The sequence below is a fragment of the Scyliorhinus torazame genome, chromosome 4 (assembly GCF_047496885.1).
Source record: "Scyliorhinus torazame isolate Kashiwa2021f chromosome 4, sScyTor2.1, whole genome shotgun sequence".
Classification (NCBI taxonomy): domain Eukaryota; kingdom Metazoa; phylum Chordata; class Chondrichthyes; order Carcharhiniformes; family Scyliorhinidae; genus Scyliorhinus; species Scyliorhinus torazame.
This window is the reverse complement of record NC_092710.1, coordinates 347,170,679-347,192,498: the sequence shown is the minus strand read 5'-3', so window position 1 is coordinate 347,192,498 and position 21,820 is coordinate 347,170,679. Positions and strand designations below refer to the sequence as shown.

The following is a 21,820-nucleotide window of genomic DNA, read 5'->3' as shown; positions in this document are numbered from 1 at the left end:
TGCAGACTACGCACAGACAGTGACCCAGCCAGGAATCAAACCTGGCTGTGAAGCCACAGTGCGCTACCCACTGTGCTATCGTGCTGTCCACAGTCTGCCATGAGGCACCTTGTCAAAGGCTTTACAGAAGTCCATGTAAACAAAATCCGCCGCCATCCCCTCAACAATCATCTTTGTCACCTCCTCAAAAAAATTCGATCAGGTTAGTGAGGCATGAGGCTTGTCACAATATTTTTCCTGTTTGAATATGGCCCTTGGTTTCTCTGCCTATCACTTTTCTTATTCCCCTTTCTGTCTTTTGTTTTTGTTCTTTTTTCCTCCTCCGCTAACTCTTTGCATCGGTTCCCATCCCCTTGCCATTTTAGTTTAAATGCTCCCCAACCACTCTAGCAAATAGTCCCCTGGGACATCAGTCTCGGTCCTGCCTAGGTGTAACCTGTTCAGTTTGTACTGGTTGTCTTCCCCCTCCCCCCCCCCCCCCCCCCCCCCCTACCCGCCCGAGAGCTGATCCCAATGCCCCAGGAATTGAAACCCTCCCCTTCACATCATCTCTTCAGCCACGTATTCTTTTATAGGATAGAATAGAATAGAATAGAATCCCCACAGTGCGGAACGAGGCCATCCGGCCCATTGAGTCTGCACCGACCCTTCTAAAAAGCACCCGACCTAGGTCCAATCTCCCGTCCCCCTATTCCTATAACCCACCCAACCTTTGGACACTAAGGGGCAATTTATCATGGCCAATCCACCTAATCTGCACACCTTTGAACTGTGGGAGGAAACCGGAGCATCCAGAGGAAACCCTGGCAGACACGAGGAGAAGGAGCAAACTCCACACAGACAGTCACCCGAGGTTGGAATCAAACCAGGGGACCCTGGCATTGTGAGCCACTGTGCTGGCCCCCCCCCCCCCCCCAATAAATCCAATAAATCCTGCTATTTGTACCCTGTCTAGCATTTGACATGGTAGTAATCCTGAGATCACTACCTTTTGAGGTCCGACTTCTCAACTTTTTTCCTAACTCATTATATTCTGCTCTTAGAACCTCATCCTTTTTCTTACCTCTGCCATTGGTATCAATGTGCAATACGACCACTGGCTGTTCACCCTCCCCCTCCAGGATGTTCTATAACTGCTCGCAGACATCCTTGACCCTCGCACTAAGGAAGCAAAATACCACCTTGGAGTCTCATTTACTGCCACAGAAACACCTGTCTGTTCCCTTTACAATTGAATCCCCTATAACTAATGCATTCCCACACTTTTTACTCCTCCCCTCTGCACCATAACAAAACTCCAAGGTGGTATGTTGCCTCCTTGGTGCGAGGGTCAAGGATGTCTCCGAGCGATTACAAACGTCCTGGAGAGGGAGGGTGAACAGCCATAGATCGTAGTACACATAGGTACTGATGACATAGGCAGGAAGAGTGATGAGGTCCTGCAGAAGGAGTTAGGGAGTTCGGCAGTAAGCTAAAAAGCAGGACCTCTAGGGTTGTAATCTCAGGATTATGCCCTGTGCCACGTGCCAGTGAGGCTAGATATAAGAGGATAGTGCAGCTAAACATGTGGCTAAACTGGTGGTGTAGGAGGGAAGGTTTCAAATTTTTGGACCATTGGGATCTCTTCTGGGGCAGGTGGGACCTGTACAAGAAGGCCGGGTTGCATCTAAACTGGAGGGGCACTAATATCCTGGCTGGGAGGTTTGCTAAATTCACTCGGGAGGATTTAAACGAGTATGGCAGGGGGGTGGGAACCAGAATGTGAGCTTAGAAGGTGTAATAACTGAAGGGGAAATAGAGAACCAAAATAAAAGAACAAAATCACCCTCAGGCAGAGCAAAAAAGGTGTCAAAAGTGAGGTGATCAATGCAGGATTGAGGGTGTTGTACCAAAATGCACGCAGTATACGGAACAAGGTAAATAAACTTGTTGTGCACATTGAAATTGGCCGGTATGATGCTGTGAGCGTCACAGAAGTGGCTGCAAGGGGATCAGGGCTGGGATCTAAATATACAAGAATATGTGTCCTATAGAAAGGACAGGCAGATGGGCAAAGGGGGCGGGGCTGCATTGTTAGGAAGGAATGAAGTTAAATTAATAGCAAGGAGCGATATAGGATCAGAAGGCATAGAATCTCTGTGGGTAGAGTTTAGGAATCGCAAAGATAAAAAGACCCTGATGGGCATTATATACAGGTCCTCTAGCAGTAGTGAGTAGCTGGGCAGAAAATAAATCAGGACATAGAAAAGGCATGTAAAAAAGGCAATATTACAATAATCATGGGGGACTTCAATATGTAGGTGGACTGGGAAAATCCGGTTGGTAGTGGATCCCAAGAAAAGGAATTTATGGAATATCTAAGTGATGTTTCTTTGTAGAAGCTTGTGACAGAGCCCAATAGGAAACAGGCAATTTTGGATTTAGTGATGTGTAATGAGGCAGACTTGATTAGGGATCTTAAGGTGAAGGAACCCTTAGGGAGCAGTGACCACAATATGATAGAATTTTCCTGCAGATTGAGAGGGAGAAGCTGCAATCAGATGTGACGGTATTACAATTAAATAAGGGTAACGACAAAGACATGAGGGAGGAGCTGGCTAGAGTTGACTGGGAAAGGAGCCTCGCATGGAAGACAGTGAAACATCAATGGCGGGTGTTTTGGGGGTTATTCGGGAGGCACAACAGAAATTCATTCCAAGGAGGAAGAAACATGCTAAGAGGAGGACAAGGCATCCATGGCTGACGAGGGAAGTCAAGGACAGCATAAAAGCTAAAGAAAAAGCATACAAAGTGGCGAGCTTTAGTGGGAAGCCAGAGGATTGGGAAGCCTTTAAAAGCGAGCAGAGGACAACTAAAAAAGCAATAAGGGGGAAGAAAATGAAGTATAAGTGCAAGCTAGCTAGTAATATAAAGGAAGATAGGAAGACTTTTTTCAATATATAAAAGGTAAGAGAGAGGCAAAAATAGACATTGGACCACTGGAAAATGGGGCTGGAGAAGTAATAATAGGACACAAAGAAATGGCAGACGAACTGAATAGTTACTTTGCATCAGTCTTCTCGGTGGAAGACACCAGTGGGATGCCAGAGCTCCAGGAGAACCAGGGGGCAGAGATGAGTGCAGTGACCATTACTAAGGAGAAGGTTCTGGGGAAACTGAAAGGTCTGGAGGTGGATAAATCACCTGGACTGGATGGACTACACCCCAGGGTTCTGAAAGAGATAGCTGAGGAGATTGTGGAGGCATTAATGAAGATCTTTCAGGAATCACTGGAGGCAGGAAGGGTCCCAGAGGACTGGAAAGTTGCTAATGTAACACCATTGTTTAAGAAGGTGTTATGGGCCAGGGTTCAGAGAACCCCAAAGTGTATCATGAAGTTCACCTGACCCACAACTTTTACTAGATTGTGGTATGGGGAGCACACGGCCCACTCTACAGGTGTGGTACAGCAGAAATGGAAAAGTATTTTTTAAAGCAAAACAATGTTTATTCTATGAACTCAAGTTAACCTTTTTAAAACATACAGTGAACAACTTAGCAACCAGTAATTCAAATACAACCCCCAAAGACTACAACACTAAATAATCCTTTAAGCTTTCCTTTTAACATCCATATGCCTTAAAACACCTCTTACCAGAAACACATCTGTCACTACTGTTATTAGTTTTAAATCACCAGAATCGATTTACAGTGTTTACATTGCAGAGAGTGATTCATATACCTTCTGGCTGTGACTGCAGCTATCCAGCTCTGAAAACGAAACTAAAACATACCCTGCAGCCAGCTCAAAAACGAAAGTAAAAAGCTGACAGACAGCCCAGCTCCACCCATTCTCTGACATCACTGCAGTAGTAAACACCCATTTCTTAAAGGTACTCTCACTACAGATATTTATATACACACCCATTTATAAACACCCATTTCTTAAAGGTACTCTCACATGACACGTCACCCCCAGAAAAAAAAACCCATCAACTTCAAGATGGTTTTATTTTTCATCTGTTCACTTTCCTTTAAGAAATGCACACAGTAAATATACCTTTTTGTTTAAAAAAAAAACAACACACGCAAACAGGTATAATAGTATAGTCCATTTTTTTTTGTTCTTCTTCCTCCAACTGAAATCCTTCTCGATTGACAGTCTCTTTGAACAAGAAGGTCTCTGCACGATCCGTCCATTTCTCTACGCCTCGGCATTTCTCTTTAAAGTTAGGTACTTTAGTTCAATCTGATCACAGAGTCCCTTGTAATTCTCCAACACAGGAGCATTGGTTATCACAGCTTTCAGGCAGTCAAATGCCTGTTGAAACTACGCTGTCCATTGAAATTTTCGACATTTCTTCAGCAAGTCCATCAGTGGAACATTCATGCTACAAAACTTTTGCACAAATGTTCGATCAAGTCCATTCATGCCAAGAAATTGCATTTTTCCTTTCATCTTGAGGGTATCAGAGACTCCTCAATAACTGTTGGTTTCACATCCTGTGTGATCATTCGACCCTGTCCGATTGTATGGCCAAGGAAAGTGACTTGGGCTTTTCCAAATTCACTTTTGGCTAGGTTTATCACCAGACCCGCCTCCTGAAGTCGATCGAATAACTCCATCAGATGTTTTAAATGTTCTGTCCATGTCTGGCTGAAAATTACCAGATCGTCGATGTATACCGCACAATTGGGTAATCCTGAAACAAATTTGTCAGTTAACCGTTGAAATGTGGCTGGGCCATTTTTCATGCCAAGTGGCATAACTTTGAATTGTTGTATACCATCTGGAGTCACAAAAGCTGAAATCTCCTTCACCCTTTCGGATAAAGGTACTTGCCAATAACCTTTAAGTAAATCCTGTTTGGAAATAAAAGCTGATTGTCCCACTTTCTCAACGCAATCCTCCAAACGTGGGCTAGGATAAGAGTCTGTTCTTGTAACTGCATTAACCTTTCTATAGTCCACACACAACTGTTGGGTTCCGTCTGGTTTTGGTACCATCACTATGGGTGAACTCCATTGGCTGCAACCCACTTCAATTATGCCATTTTTAAGCATACTCTCAATCTCTTTGTTAGCCTGTGCCAACTTTAAAGGGTTAAGTCTATATGGATGTTGTTTGATCGGAACAGTCTTTCCCACATCTACATCATGTACAGCCATTTTAGTACTTCCCAATTTATCTCCACAAACTTGCCCATGTGATATCAATTACTCTTTCAGGTCAGTCCGTTTTTGCTCTGGAAGGTAACTCAACAATCTATCCCAATTTTTAAGAACATCCTCGATTTCCAATTTAATTTGCGGTATGCAAAATTCACAGTCATCTGGATTTGGTTCGTCACTTTGAGTTAGAATCATTAAAACCTCCTCCTTTTTCTCTCCTCCCCTTTCAAAGTACTTTTTAAGCATATTCACATGACACACTCAGTGAGTCTTCCTTCTATCTGGTGTTTTTACCACATAATTCACCTAATTTAATTTCCTTTCAATCTGATAAAACTACGAACTTTGGATTTCTTGTCCATGACCCGTTTCATCACATTTTGTGCAACTTTTAAATGTTGTCTAGCCAATTCACCTCCTCTATTTAATCGTTCCCTAAAATTTGACACGTAATCCAATAATGTCATTTCTAATTTCTCACTCACCAATTTTCCATATTCGATTTAAGTGGTCCTCTTACCTCATGACCAAATATTAGTTCAAAAGGACTAAATTTGGTTGACTCATTAGGTGCATCCCTAATTGCAAACAGTATGAATGGAATTCCTTTATCCTAATCCTCTGGATAATCTTGACAATAAGCCCTCAATATTGTCTTTAATGTCTGATGCCACCTTTCTAACGCTCCCTGTGATTCTGGATGGTATGCAGTTGATTTAAATTGTTTTATTCCTAAGCTATCCATAACTTCTTTGAATAACCTTGAGGTAAAATTTGATCCTTGATCTGATTGTATTTCTGTGGGTCTTTCATATCTAGAAAAGAATTTAAGTAACTCCTCCACAATCTTTTTAGCTGTAATATTACGTACTGAAATGGCCTCTGGAAACCTAGTAAACACATCCATTATAGTCAAAAAATATTAAGTCCCACTTTTTGTTTTAGGAAGCGGTCCTGCGCAATCAATTAGGACCCTTGTAAAAAGCTCCTCAAATGCTGGAATGGGTATTAAGGGTGCTGGTTTTATCACTGCTTGAGGTTTCCCTATCACTTGACATTTGTGACATGGTTGATAAAATTTAATTACATCTTTATTTAGTCCAGGCCAATAAAAATGTTTCTGGATTTCAGCTTGAGTTTTCCTTATTCCCAAATGACCTCCCACTGGTACCTCATATGCAACTCACAACACCTCCTTTCTATACCCTACCGGCAACACTATTTGATGAACTTCTGCCCACTTTTCATCCGCCTGCGTATGTAAAGGTCTCCATTTTCTCATCAAGACATCACTTTTACGGTAATAACGCTCTGGTATACATTCGGATTCATCTTCCGTATATGCTTTCTGATACATCCATTTTATTTCTATATCTTTCTGTTGTAACTCTGCCAATTTTCCTGAACTAAAAATATCCGCCTCATCCGCCACCTGTTATTGTTCTTTTTCAACCATCTGATCAAAAGTCGTTTCTGATAATTGCACTTCAACTTCATCTTCACTCTTTGATTTCTCCTCTTGTCTTAACCTGTGACTTTGCGACCTTGTTACTACACAATCCGGAAAATTCCAGAATATTCGTCCTTCAACCCTTCAGTTGTCTGATTTTCCACTGGCTTATCAACCACAGTAGGCATCACTCCCACCTGCGATCCAGCAATATCATTCCCCAAGATAAACTGTATTCCTGGACAAGAGAGTTTATCTATTACTCCTACTACCACTTCACCACTCTTCACTGGACTTTCCAACCTTACCTGATATAATTGAACGCTACTCCTCTCACCCTGAATTCCACATATCACCACCTTTTCTGGCAACATTCTTCCCAAACTACATAATTCCTCATCTCTTACCATTGAAGATTGACTAGCCTCTCTATCTCTTAAAATTGTGACTTCTTTACCTGCTCCTCCTGATACACATGAGTAAACTTTACCCACACAAGTAAATTCTTTAAAGGCATCTGGTACCTTCTTAACAATTACTTCTTGAACAGGCTGTACAATCATTTGCACCTCCTTTGCTTCCCTTGGGCTTTCCTTTACCAGTCTAACAAATCCCACTGTCTTATCCTGTTTTACCACATCAGCCTTCCAGTGCTTTTCTTCAACCACCAACACTCATCCCTACAGCATCTCGAAAGGACTCCTACATCAGACTCCTATTTATTGACTGCAGCTCCGCCTTCAGCACCATAATCCCAGCCAAGCTCAAATCAAATCTCCAAAACCTAGGACTTGGCTTCCCACTCTACAACTGGATCCTCGATTTTCTGACCAACAGACCACAATCAGTAAGAATGAACAACAACTCCTCCTCCACAATAGTCCTCAACACCGGGGCCCCGCAAGGCTGCGCACTTAGACCCCTACTCTACTCCCTGTACACACACGACTGCGTGGCAAAACTTGGTTCCAACTCCATCTACAAGTTTGCTGACGATACGACCACAGTGGGCCGGATCTCGAAATGTCCACATTAACCCTTACCAACTTTTACAGATGCACCACAGAAAGCATCCTATCGGGCTGCATCACAGCCTGGTATGGCAACTGCTCAGCCCAGGACCGCAAGAAACTTCAGAGAGTCGTGAACACCACCCAGTCCATCACACAAACCTGCCTCCCATCCATTGACTCCATCTACACCACCCGCTGCCTGGGGAAAGCGGGCAGCATAATCAAAGATCCCTCCCGCCCGGCTTACTCACTCTTCCAACTTCTTCCATCGGGCAGGAGATACAGAAGTCTGAGAACACACACAAACAGACTCAAAAACAGCTTCTTCCCCGCTGTTACCAGACTCCTAAATGACCCTCTTATGGACTGACCTCATTAACACTGCACCCTGTATGCTTCAACCGATGCAAGTGCTTATGTAGTTACATTGTATAAGTTGTGTTGCCCTATTATGTATTTTCTTTTCTTCCCTTTTCTTCCCATGTACTTAATGATCTGTTGAGCTGCTCGCAGAAAAATACTCTTCACTGTACCTCGGTACACGTGATAATAAACAAATCCAATCAAATCCAAATCCGTAAGTTTTAGAATACTCATGGACAAAGACGAGAGTGGTCCTAAAGGAAGAGTGCTAAATTGGGGAAAGGCCAAGTATAACAAAATTCGGCAGGAGCTAGGGAATGTGGATTAGGAATAGCTGTTTAAGGGTAAATCCACATTTGAAATGTGGGAATCTTTTAAGGAAAGGTTGATTAGAGTGCAGGATAGACATGTCCCTGTGAAAATGAGGGATAGAAATGGCAAGATTAGGGAACCATGGATGACAGGTGGAATTGTGAGACTAGCTAAGATGAAAAAGGAAGCATACATAAGATCTAGGCGACTTAAAACTGATGAAGCTTTGGAGGAATATCGGGAAAGTAGGACAAATCTCAAACCCGCAACAAAGAGGGCTAAAAGGGGTCATGAAATATCTTTGGCTAACAGGGTTAAGGAAAATCCTAAAGCCTTTTATTCGTACATAAGGAGCAAGAGGGTAACTAGAGAAAGGATTGACCCGCTCAAAGACAAAAGAGGGAATTTATGCGTGGAGTCAGAGGAAATGGGTGAGATTCTTAATGAGTACTCTGCATCGGTATTCACCAAGGAGGGGATATGACGGATGTTGAGGCGAGGGATGGATGTTTAAATACTCGAGGTCAAGTCGGCACAAGGAAGGGGGATGTTTTTGGTATTCTAAAAGGCATTAAAGTGGACAAGTCCCCAGGTCCGGATGGGATCTATCCCAGGTTACTGAGGGAAGCGAGGGACGAAATAGCTGGGGCTTTAACAGATATCTTTGCAGCATCCTTGAGCACGGGTGAGGCCCGGAGGACTGGAGAATTGCTAATTGTCCCTTTGTTTAAGAAGGGTAGCAGGGATAATCCAGGGAATTATAGACCGGTGAGCCTGATGTCAGTGGTAGGGAAGCTGCTGGAGAAGATACTGAGGGATAGGATCTATTCCCATTTGGAAGAAAATGGGCTTATCAGTGATAGGCAACATGGTTTTGTGCAGGGAAGGTCATGTCTTACAAATCTAATAGAATTCTTTGAGGAAGTGACAAAGTTAATTGATGAGGGAAGGGCTGTAGATGTCATATACATGGACTTCAGTAAGGCGTTTCATAAAGTTTCCCATGGCAGGTTGATGGAAAAAGAGAAGTCGTATGGGGTTCAGGGTGTACTAGATAGATGGATAAAGAACTGGCTGGGCAACAGGAGACCGAGAGTAGTGGTGGAAGGGAGTGTCTCAAAATGGAGAAAAGTGACTAGTGGTGTTCCACAGGGATCCGTGCTCGGACCACTCTTGTTTGTGATATACATAAATGATCTGGACGAAGGTATACGTGGTCTGATTAGCAAGTTTGCAGATGATAGTAAGATTGGTGGAGTTGCAGATAGCGAGGAGGACTGTCAGAGAATACAGCAAAATATAGATAGATTGGAGAGTTAGGCAGAGAAATGGCAGATGGAGTTCAATCCAGGCAAATGCGAGGTGATGCATTTTGGAAGATCTAATTCAAGAGCGGACTACACGGTCAATGGAAGAGTCCTGGGGAAAATTGATGTACAAAGAGATCAGGGAGTTCAGGTCCATTGTATCCTGAAGGTGGCAACGCAGGTCGATAGAGTGGTCAAGAAGGCATACAGCATGCTTGCCTTCATCGGACGGGGTATTGAGTACAAGAGTCAGCAGGTCACGTTACAGTTGTATCGGACTTTGGTTAGGCCACATTTGGAATACTGCGTGCAGTTCTGGTCGCCACATTACCAGAAGGATGTGGATGCTTTAGAGAGGGTGCAGAGGAGGTTCACCAGGATGTTGCCTGGTATGGAGGGTGCTAGCTATGAAGAAAGGTTGAGTAGATTAGGATTGTTCTCGTTGGAAAGACGGAGGTTGAGGGGGGACCTGATTGAGGTCTACAAAATTACGAGAGGTATGGACAGGGTGGATAGCAACAAGCTTTTTCCAAGAGTGGGGGTGTCAATTACAAGGGGTCACGATTTCAAGGTGAGGGGGAAAGTTTAAGGGAGATGTGTGTGGAAAGTTTTTTACGCCGAGGGTGGTGGGTGCCTGGAACACTTTACCAGCGGAGGTGGTAGAGGCGAGCACGATAGCATCATTCAAGATGCATCTAGACAGATATATGAACGGGCGGGGAACAGAGGGAAGTGGATCCTTGGAAAATAGGCGACAGGTTAAGATAAAGGATCTGGATCGGCACAGGCTGGGCGGGCCGAAGGGCCTGTTCCTGTGCTGAAATTTTCTTTGTTCTTTGTTCTTATTAAAGATTGACTAGCTCCCGTATCTCTTAAAATTGTGACTTATTTACCTGCTCCTCCTGATACACATGAGTAAACTTTACCCACACAAGTAAATTCTTTAAAGAGATCTGGCACCTTCTTATCAATCACCTCTTGATCAAGCTGTACAGTCTTTTGCACCTCCTTCGCTTCACTTGGGCTTTCCTTTACCACTTTCACAAACCCCACTGTCTTATCCTGTTTTACCACATCATCCTTCCCAGTGCTTTTTCAACCACCAACATAGAACATAGAACATTACAGCGCAGTACAGGCCCTTCGGCCCTCGATGTTGCGCCGACCTGTGAAACCACTCTAAAGCCCATCTACACTATTCCCTTATTATCCATATGTCTATCCAATGACCATTTGAATGTCCTTAGTGTTGGCGAGTCCACTACTGTTGCAGGCAGGGCATTCCACGCCCTTACTACTCTCTGATTAAAGAACCTACCTCTAACATCTGTCTTATATCTATCTCCCCTCAATTTAAAGGTATGTCCCCTCATGCTAGGCATCACCATCTGAGGAAAAAGGCTCTCACTGTCCACCCTATCCAATCCTCTGATCATCTTGTATGCCTCAATTAAGTCACCTCTTAACCTTCTTCTCTCTAATGAAAACAGCCTCAAGTCCCTTAGCCTTTCCTCAAAAGATCTTCCCTCCATACCAGGCAACATTCTGGTAAATCTCCTCTGCACCCTTTCCAATGCTTCCACATCCTTCCTATATTGCGGCGACCAGAATTGCACGCAATACTCCAAATGCAGCCGCACCAGAGTGTTGTATAGCTGCAACATGACCTCATGGCTCCTAAACTCAATCCCTCTACCAATAAAAGCTAACACACCGTACGCCTTCTTAACAACCCTCTCAACCTGGGTGGCAACTTTCAGGGATCTATGTATGTGGACACCGAGATCTCTCTGCTCATCCACACTACCAAGAATCTTACCATTAGCCCAGTACTCAGTCTTCCTGTTATTCCTTTCAAAATGAATCACCTCACACTGTGACTTTACATGGCCTAGTTTATTACAGTGAAAACATTTAACTTTTCATGTCTCTTCCACCCTCCTGGATTTCTTTTTTAATCTGAGGTACACTCTCCTTATTATCTCCCATCAGATCACCTTTACTTTTACCACTTGAGTATTTCTCATGTCCCCAGCTTCTATCCCTCACAGGCTGAAACTTATGTCAGATACCAAACTTTGATTTATGAACTAATTCATAATCATCTGCCATTTCTGCTGCTAATCTCACAGTATTAACCCTCTGTTCTTCCACATGAGTTCTCACTACATCAGGAATTGGATTTTTAAACTCCTCCAAAAGTATAATTTCTCTGAGAGCTCCATACGTTTGGTCTATTTTCAAAGCCCTAATCCACCTATCAAAATTACTCTGTTTGATCCTTTCAAACTCCATGTATGTTTGACCAAATTCTTTCCTTAAATTTTTAAACCTTTGTCTGTAGGCTTCAGGCACTAGTTCATATGCACCTAAGATGGATTTTTTGACCTCCTCATACGTCCCAGATACCTCATTCGGTAGTGATGCAAACACTTCACTAGCCCTACCTATCAGCTTTGTTTGAATCAGTAATACCCACATGTCCTGTGGCCATTTCATTTGTTTAGCCACCTTCTCAAATGAAATGAAAAAGGCTTCTACCTCCTTCTCGTCAAACCTTGGCAATGCTTGGACATGTTAGATGGATTCCCACCAAGACTTCGACTTGGATACTCTTTCTCACTATCCTCATCACTATCATTCAACTGTACGTTTCCCTTTACGTCTGCCAATTTTAACTGACTGTCATGTTTCATGGCCATCACTTCCGGTTGCGGCCATGCCTGGATAGGTCGCACGTTCGGCAGCTCCCACCGGGAACGGACGTTTGGGCTTTCTAGCAGGGCCCCAACGGCACTTGTTCGACGGCTTCCAGTGTGGGAAGGTGATAACAAGGTCCCCCCGACAGTATATGGATTGGACCAGGAGTGGAGCGGTGAAAAAAGAGATCTTGGAGCAGCGAAAAGTGAGAGCGAGAAAAAGCAAGATGGCGGTGGGTGGAGACCAAGCAGCATGGGTGCAGTGGTCGCAGGAGCAGCAGGGGTTTCTTTGAGGAGCTGAAAACCGAAATGCTGACGCCAATGAAGGCGGTGATTGAGAAGCTAGTGGAGACCCAGAAGGCCCAAGGGGCGGCGATCCGAGAGGTGTTGCAAAAAGCCTCGGAGAACGAGGACGAGACCTTGGGCCTGGCGTTGAAGGTGGAGGCGCACGAGGCGCTGCACAAGAGGTGGGCGGAAAGATTTGAGGACCTGGAGAATAAGTCGAGGAGGAAGAATCTTCCGATTCTGGGTCTCCCTGAAGGAGTGGAGGGGCCCGATGCCGGGGCATATGTGAGCACGATGCTCAATTCGCTAATGGGCGCGGGAGCCTTCCCGAGGCTCCTGGAGCTAGATGGGGCGTACCGGGTCCTGGCAAGGAGACCCAAGGCCAACGAGCCGCCAAGGGCTGTAGTGGTGAGGTTTCACCACTTTATGGACAGAGAGTGTGTCTTGAGATGGGCCAAGAAAGAGCGGAGCAGCAGGTGGGAGAACACGGAGATCCGAATCTACCAGGACCGGAGTGCAGATGTGGCCAAGAAGAGAGCTGGCTTTAATCGGGCCAAGGCGGTGCTCCATCGGAAGGGGGTGAAGTTCGGTATGCTGCAGCCAGCGCAATTGTGGGTCACATTCCAGGATCGGCACCACTATTTCAAAATGCCTGAGGAGGCTTGGAGCTTTATACAGACTGAAAAGTTGGACTCAAATTGAGGGTTTGTTGTTGTGGGGGGGATGTTTGTTTGCTGTATATATGGTTTTAACTACGTGTAGGGAATGTTCCCTTGGTTGGGTGCTGGATGAGGATGGGTGAAGGATGGGGAGACTGTGGGAGAGTGTGGGCGTCGGTGTTGGAGGGAGGGGAGGCCTGGGGATGGGGAATTGAGGTAAGGTCGCAAAAGGAGCTGCGCCAGAGGGGGCGGGGCCGGCTCAGGAAAGCACGGACCTTTTCCAGCGCTAGGGAAGGACGGAGGTGGGGGTCGGAGGAGGGGGGGGTCGGTACTGGAGAGGAGCGCACACTGACTGCCAGGGAGGAGGGGGAGGGGGGATTCCCACACTGACGGGGTCGATGGGAAGGCGGGAGAGGCCGGGGTCAGCAGGAGTCAGCTGACTTACGGGAGTGTTATGGGGGGAGCAAAAGAGCTAGATACGGATCTAGCGGGGGGAGGGGGGGCGCTTTAGGGTTGCTGCTGCATTGGCCAAAAGGAAACTGGAAATAGAAGAGGAGATCGGGGCGGGAGTCTGCTGTCCGGGGGACTGGAGGGCGCGGGAGGCGCGGGCACGTGACTGGCCTAGAAAAGGAGATGGCTAGTCGGCAGGGGGGGAGGGGGGGTGAGCAGCCCCCAAATCCGGCTGATAACTTGGAATGTGAGGGGCCTGAATGGGCCGGTCAAGAGGGCCCGAGTGTTCGCGCACTTAAAGGGACTGAAGGCAGACGTGGTCAAGCTTCAGGAGACTCATTTGAAGGTGGCAGATCAGGTCAGGCTGAGAAAGGGATAGGTAGGTCAGGTATTCCATTCGGGGCTGGATGCGAAGAACAGAGGGGTTGAATACTGGTGGGGAAGCGGGTGTCGTTTGAGGCAACGAATATTGTCGTGGATAATGGAGGTCGATATGTGATGGTGAGCGGTAGTTTGTAGGGGGTGCGGGTGGTACTGGTAAACGTATACGCCCCAAACTGGGATGATGCCGGATTTATGAAGTGCACGCTGGGTCGGATTCCGGACCTGGAGGTAGGAAGCTTGATAATGGGGGGAGGATTTCAACACTGGGAACCAGCATTGGATCGCTCTAGGTCCAAGACGGGGAAGAGGCCGGCTGCGGCCAAGGTGTTTAGGGGGTTTATGGACCAGATGGGGGGAGTAGATCCATGGAGGTTTGCGAGGCCCCTGGCCAGGGAATTCTCATTCTTTTCCCATGTACATAGAGCCTACTCCCGGATAGATTTTTTTTGTTTTGAATAGGGCGCTAATCCCGAAAGTGGAGGATACGGAGTATTCGGCCATAGCCATCTCAGACCACGCCACGCACTGGGTGAAGCTGGAGTTAGGAGAGGAGAGGGATCAGCACCCGATGTGGCGTCTTGATGTGGGATTATTGGCGGATGAGGAGGTGTGCGGGAGGGTGCGGGGGTGCATCGAGAGATATTTGGAGGCCAATGATAACGGAGTGGTGCAGGTGGGGGTAGTCTGGGAGGCGTTGAAGGAATTGGTCAGGGGAGAGTTAATCTCCATCAGGGCCCACAGGGAGAAGAGAGAGGGCAGGGAGAGGGAGAGGTTGGTGGGGGAGATCTTAAGGGTGGACAGGAGTTATGCAGAGGCCCCCGAGGAGGGACTACTTGGGGAGCGGTGAAGCCTCCAGACGGAGTTTGACCTGTTGACCACAGGGAAAGCAGAGGCACAGTGGAGGAAAGCACAGGGGCGACGTACAAGTATGGGGAGAAGGCGAGCCGGATGCTGGCACACCAGCTTCGTAAGAGGGAGGCAGCGAGGGGATAGGTGGAGTTAAGGATAGCGGGGGGGAATACGGTGCGGAGTGCGGTGAGAGTAAATGAGGTATTCAAGGACTTCTATGAGGAGCTGTACAGATCGGAGCCCCCAGTGGGGGAAGAGGGGATGCGACGATTTTTGGATCAACTGAGGTTCCCGAGGGTGGAGGAGCAGGAGGTGGCTGGTTTAGGGGCGCCAATTGGGTTGGAGGAGCTGGTTAAAGGATTGGGGAACATGCAGGCGGGGAAGGCCCCGGGGCCAGATGGGTTCCCGGTCGAGTTTTATAGGAAATATGTGGACCTGCTAGGCCGGTTGCTAGTGAGGACTTTCAATGAGGCAAGGTGGGGGGGGGGGGAAATGGGGGGACCCTGCCCCCGACAATGTCCGGGGCGCTGATCTCTCTGATCCTGAAGCGTGACAAGGACCCACTGCAATGTGGGTCGTATCTCGCTCCTCAATGTGAATGCTAAGTTGCTGGCAAAAGTGCTGGCTACGAGAATTGAGGACTGTGTCCCGGGGGTGATCCATGAGGACCAGACGGGATTTGTAAAGGGCAGGCAGCTAAACATTAATGTGTGGAGGCTCCTCAACGTGATTATGATGCCATCGGTGGAGGGAGAAGCGGAGGTGGTGGCAGCTATGGACGCGGAGAAGGCCTTCGACCGGGTGGAGTGGGAGTATCTTTGGGAAGTGTTGCGGAGGTTTGGGTTCGGGGAGGGGTTCATCAGCTGGGTCAGGCTGCTATATAGAGCCCGGTGGCGAGTGTGGCTACGAATCGGCGGAGGTCAGAGTACTTCCGGCTGTACCGAGGGACGAGGCAGGGGTGCCCCCTGTCCCCCTTGTTGTTTGCATTGGCAATTGAGCCTTTGGCCATGGCACTAAAGGAGTCCAGGAACTGGAGGGGATTGGTCCGAGGGGGAGAGGAACATCGGGTGTCGCTGTATGCGGACGACCTGTTGCTGTATGTGGCAGATCCAGTGGAGGGGATGGTGGAGGTCATGCGGACCCTAAGGGAGTTTGGGGACTTCTCGGGCTATCAGCTCAATGTAGGGAAAAGTGAGCTCTTTGTGGTGCATCCAGGGGACCAGGGAAGGGGGATAGATGACCTACCATTGAAGAGGGCGGAAAGCAACTTTCGGTACTTGGGGAGCCAGGTGGCTGGGAGTTGGAGGGGCCCTGCACAAGCTCAATTTGACGCGGTTGGTGGAGCAGATGGAGGAGGATTTCAAAAGATGGGATGTGCTGCCACTCTCGCTAGCGGGCAGGATACAGTCTGTTAAAATGATGGTCCTCCCGAGGTTTCTCTTTGTGTTCCAGTGCCTTCCCATTGTGATTACCAAGTCCTTTTTTAAACAGGTAGGTAGGAGCATCATGGGTTTTGTGTGGGCAAATAAGACCCCGAGGGTAAAGAGGGTGTTTCTGGAGCGTAGCAGGGACAGGAGGGCTGGCGCTGCCGAATCTGTGCGACTATTATTGGGCAGCTAACGTGGCGATGATCCGTAAGTGGGTAATAGAGGGAGAGGGGGCGGCGTGGAAGAGGTTGGAGATGGCATCCTGCAGGGGCACGAGCCTGAGGGCGCTGGTGACGGCACCGCTGCCGTTCTCGCCGACAAGGTACACCACGAGTCCGGTGGTGGCGGCAACGTTGAAGATCTGGGGGCAGTGGAGACAGCATAGGGGCGAGGTGGGAACCTCGGTTTGGTCCCCGATTCGGGAGAACCATCGGTTCGTCCCGGGAAGGATGGATGAAGGGTTTCGGAGCTGGCATCGGAGAGGGATTAGAAGAATGGGGGACCTGTTTATAGATGGGACGTTTGCGAACCTGGGGGCGCTGGAGGAGAAGTTTGGGTTACCCACAGGAAATGCATTCAGGTATATGCAAGTGAGGGCTTTTGTGAGGCGGCAGGTGAGGGAATTCCCGTTGCTCCCGGCACAGGGGGTTCAGGACAGGGTGATTTCGGGTGTATGGGTTGGAGAGGGCAAGGTTTTGGCGATCTATCAGGAGATGAAAGAAGAGGAGGAGGCCTCGGTAGAGGAGTTAAAGGGCAAGTGGGAGGAGGAGCTTGGGGAGGAGATAGATGAGGGTCTGTGGGCTGATGCCCTGAGTAGGGTTAACTCCTCTTCCTCTTGCGCCAGGCTCAGCCTAATGCAATTTAAGGTTACTCATAGAGCGCATATGACAGGGGCGAGTTGAGTAGGTTCTTTGGGATGGAGGACAGGTGTGGGAGGTGCTCGGGAAGCCCGGCAAATCACATCCACATGTTCTGGTCGTGCCCGGCACTGGATGGGTTCTGGAGGGGTTTCGCGAGGATTATGTCCAAGGGGGTGAAAGTCCAGGTCAAGCCGAGCTGGGGGTTGGCACTATTTGGGGTAACGGATGAGCCGGGAGTGCAGGAGGCGAAAGAGGCCGGTATCCTGGCCTTTGCGTCCCTGGTAGCCCGGCGGAGGATCTTGCTATTATGGAAGGACGCAAAACCCCCCAGTGTGGAAGCCTGGATAAATGACATGGCAGGGTTCATTAAGCTGCAGAGGATAAAGTTTGCCTTGAGAGGATCTGTGCAGGGGTTCTTCGGGCGGTGGCAACCGTTCCTAGACTATCTCGCGGAGCGTTAGGAGGAGGTCAGCAGCAGCAGCAACCCAAGGGTGGGGGGGGAGGGGGGGTCCTCTTTCGAGGGGGGTATTTGGGTGGGTGGGGGGGTGGCTTCACCAAGGGTACCTTTGAATGTCATATGGGGGGGTTGCTATATACGGGGGAAACCCAATGTATAAGTTTTCTATTATTTTCGATTGTTGTGTTTGTGTTTCTTTTTGTTATGGGGGGGGGGGTTGTTAAAATTTTGTTGGAAAATCTGAATAAACATATTTTTAAAAATGTTTAAAAAATGTTTCATGGCCATTTTCTGAAGTTCAAACTCTCTCCCTTTATCTTTTTCCCTGATCTGTATCTCTCTTTCTTTTTGTTCTGCTAGGGCTATTCTTTCTTTTCTTCTTTCTTCTCTCTCTCTTTCTTTCTCCTCTCTCTCTTTTGTATTCAAGCTGCTTTTAATTCTTTCTCATGTTCCATTTGTTTAAGTTGTAACTGAATTTTTGCCATTTCCAATGAGTCAAACTGTATCTCAGGCAACTTTAAATGCTTAGCCACTGCCATAATTACCTCATCTTTTCGCATTTTGTCAGGTAATGTTAACTGCAATGTTTCTGCCAAATCTAACAGTCTGCTTTTAGTTTCTGTCCGTAAGGTACTGCGTATGACCATCTCCACCCCCAAAAACTTCAGAGCATCTGAAAGAGCCATTGGCCACAACACGCTCCCTACTTAAACTGGAATACCACACCTGAAAAGCAACCACAATATGCTCACCCCTCACTGTCTTTAAGTTCACAAAGCCAATCCAATAGATAGACTTTTATCCCCCTCGAGCCCCAAGTTTGTTATGGGCCAGGGTTTACAGAACCCCAAAGTGTATCATGGAGTTCACCTGACCCACAACTTTTAATAGATTGTGGTATGGGGAGCACACGGCCCACTCTACAGGTGTGGTACAGCAGAAATGGAAAAGTATTTTTTAAAGCAAAACAATGTTTATTCTATGAACTCAAGTTAACCTTTTTAAAACATTCAGTGAACATCTTAGCAACCATTAATTCAAATACAACCCCCAAAGAATACAACACTAATAATCGAAACTAAAACACACCCTGCAGCCTGCTCAAAAACGAAAGTAAAAAGCTGACAGACAGCCCAGCTCCACCCACTCTCTGACATCACTGCAGTAGTAAACACCCATTTCTTAAAGGTACTCTCACTACAGATATTTATATACACCCTTTGTAGTATATATAAATGATTTGGAGGAAAATGTAACTGGTCTGATTAGTAAGTTTGCAGACGACACAAAGGTTGGTGGAATTGCGGATAGTCTGAGGATACAGCAGGATTTAGATTGTCTGGAGACTTGGGCGGAGAGATGGCAGATGGAGTTTAATCTGGACAAATGTGAGGTAATGCATTTTGGAAGGGCTAATGCAGGTAGGGAATATACAGTGAATGGTAGAACCCTCAAGAGTATTGAAAGTCAAAGAGATCTAGGAGTACAGGTCCACAGGTCATTGAAAGGGGCAACACAGGTGGAGAAGGTAGTCAAGAAGGCATACGGCATGCTTGCCTTCATTGGCCGGGGCATTGAGTATAAGAATTGGCAAGTCATGTTGCAGCTGTATAGAACCTTAGTTAGGCCACACTTGGAGTATAATGTTCAATTCTGGTCGCCACACTACCAGAAGGATGTGGAGGCTTTAGAGAGGGTGCAGAAGAGATTTACCAGAATGTTGCCTGGTATGGAGGGCATAAGCTATGAGGAGCGATTGAATAAACTCGGTTTGTTCTCTCTGGAACGAAGGAGGTTGAGGGGCGACCTGATAGAGGTATACAAAATTATGAGGGGCATAGACAGAGTGGATAGTCAGAGGCTTTTCCCCAGGGTAGAGGGGTCAATTACTAGGGGGCATAGGTTTAAGGTGAGAGGGGCAAGGTTTAGAGTAGATGTACGAGGCAAGTTTTTTACGCAGAGGGTAGTGGGTGCCTGGAACTCTCTACCGGAGGAGGTAGTGGAAGCAGGGACGATAGGGACATTTAAGGGGCATCTTGACAAATATATGAATAGGATGGGAATAGAAGGATACGGACCCAGGAAGTGTAGAAGATTGTAGTTTAGTCGGGCAGTATGGTCGGCGCGGGCTTGGAGGGCCGAAGGGCCTGTTCCTGTGCTGTACATTTCTTTGTTCTTTGTTCTTTGTAATCCTTTCAGCTTTCCTTTTAACATCCATAAGACTTAAAACACCTTTTCCCAGAAGCACATCAGGTTAAAGTCACTACTGTTATTAGTTTTAAATCACCAGAATCAATTTACAGTCCTAAGATTACAGAGCAAGATTCATACATCTTCTGGCTGTGACTGCAGCTATCCAGCTCTGAAAACGAAACTAAAACACACCCTGCAGCCTGCTCAAAAACGAAAGTAAAAAGCTGACAGACAGCCCAGCTCCACCCACTCTCTGACATCACTGCAGTAGTAAACACCCATTTCTTAAAGGTACTCTCACTACAGATATTTATATACACCCATTTATAAACACCCATTTCTTGAAGGTACTCTCGCATGACAAAGGGAGGGAGGCAGAAGACAGGAAATTATAGGCCGGTTAGCCTGACTTCGGTCATTTGTAAGATTTTAGAGTCCATTATTAAAGATGAGATCGCGGAGTACTTGGAAGTGCATGATAGAATAGAACTGAGTCAGCACGCCTTCGTCAAGGGGAGGTCATGTCTGACAGACCTGTTAGAGTTATTTGAGGAAGTAACAAGTAAGTTAGACACAGGAGAACCTGTGAACGTGATTTATTTAGATTTCCAGAAGGCCTTTGACAAAGTGCTGCATAGGAGACTGTTAAATATGTTAAGAGCCCATGGTGCCAGGGTAAGATCCTGGCATGGATGGAGGATTGGCTGATTGGCAGAAGACAGAGAGTGGGGATAAAGGGGTCTTTTTCAGGATGGCAGCCGGTGACTAGTGGTGTGCCTCAGGGGTCGGTGCTGCACCACAAACTTTTACAATATCCGTTCATGATCTGGAAGAAGGTACTGAAGGCATGATTGCTAAGTTTGCAGATGATACAAAGATCTGTAATAGGGCAGGTAGTATTGAGGAAACAGGCATGCTTCAGAAGGACTTGAACAGGCTAGGAGAGTGGGCAAAGAAGTGGCAGATGGAGTACAATGTCGAAAAGTGTGGGGTTATGCACTTTGGAAGGAGAAATGGAGTAACAGACTATTTTCTAAATGGGAGGATGGTTAGGAAATCAGAAGCACAAAGGGACTTGGGAGTCCTTGTTCACGATTCTCTTTAAGTTAACGTGCAGGTTCAGTCGACAGTTAGGAAGGCAAATGCAATGTTAGCATTCATGTTGAGAGGGCAACAATACAAAACCAGGGATGTATTTCTGAGGCTGTCTAAGGCTCTGGTCAGACCCCGTTTGGAGTATTGGGAGCAGTTTTGGGCCCCGTATCTAAGGAAGGATGTGCTGGCCCTGGAAAGGGTCTAGAGGAGGTTCACAAGAATGATCCCTGGAATGAAGAGCTTGTTGTATGAGGAATGGTTGAGGACTCTGGGTCTGTACTCGGAGTTTAGAAGGATGAGGGGGGAATCTTATTGAAACTTACAGGACACTGCGAGGCCTGGATCGAGTGGACGTGGAGAGAATGTTTCCACTTGTAGGAAATATTAGAAGCAGAGGACAGAATCTCACACTGACGGGACGATCCTTTAAAATCGAAATGAGGAGGAATTTCTTCAGCCAGAGGGTGGTGAATCTGTGGAACTCTTTGCCGCAGAAAGCTATGGAGACCAAATCACTGAGTGTCTTTAAAACGGAGATGGATAGGTTTTTGATCAATAAGGGGATCAGGGGTTATGGGGAGAAGGCAGGAGAATGGAGATGAGAAGAAAATCAGCCATGATTGAATGGCGGAGTAGACGCGATGGTAAGATTGGCCTAATTCTGCTTCTCTGTCTTATGGTCTTGTAACCAACTATGGTGTAACAAATTTGGCTGTTGCTGCTTTCCTCTGAGAGGTTATTCCCCTCCACAAAATGCAAAGCGGTAAATCTGTTTGCAGGAGACTGGCCACAGGAGATTCCTGCACTGCCTGTCTCGCTCTCTTGCTCTGCCTGGTGGTCACCCATTCCCTTCCTGCCGGTGGAGT

The 21,820-nt window shown here is 46.9% G+C and overlaps 1 protein-coding gene across 1 annotated transcript in view; it reads left to right on the top strand.

The window, feature by feature from the left end:
* The window catches only part of LOC140411508 (dynein axonemal heavy chain 8-like), a 2,059,122-nt gene that overhangs the window by 409,743 nt on the left and 1,627,559 nt on the right, over positions 1-21,820 (top strand). The window lies entirely within an intron of this gene.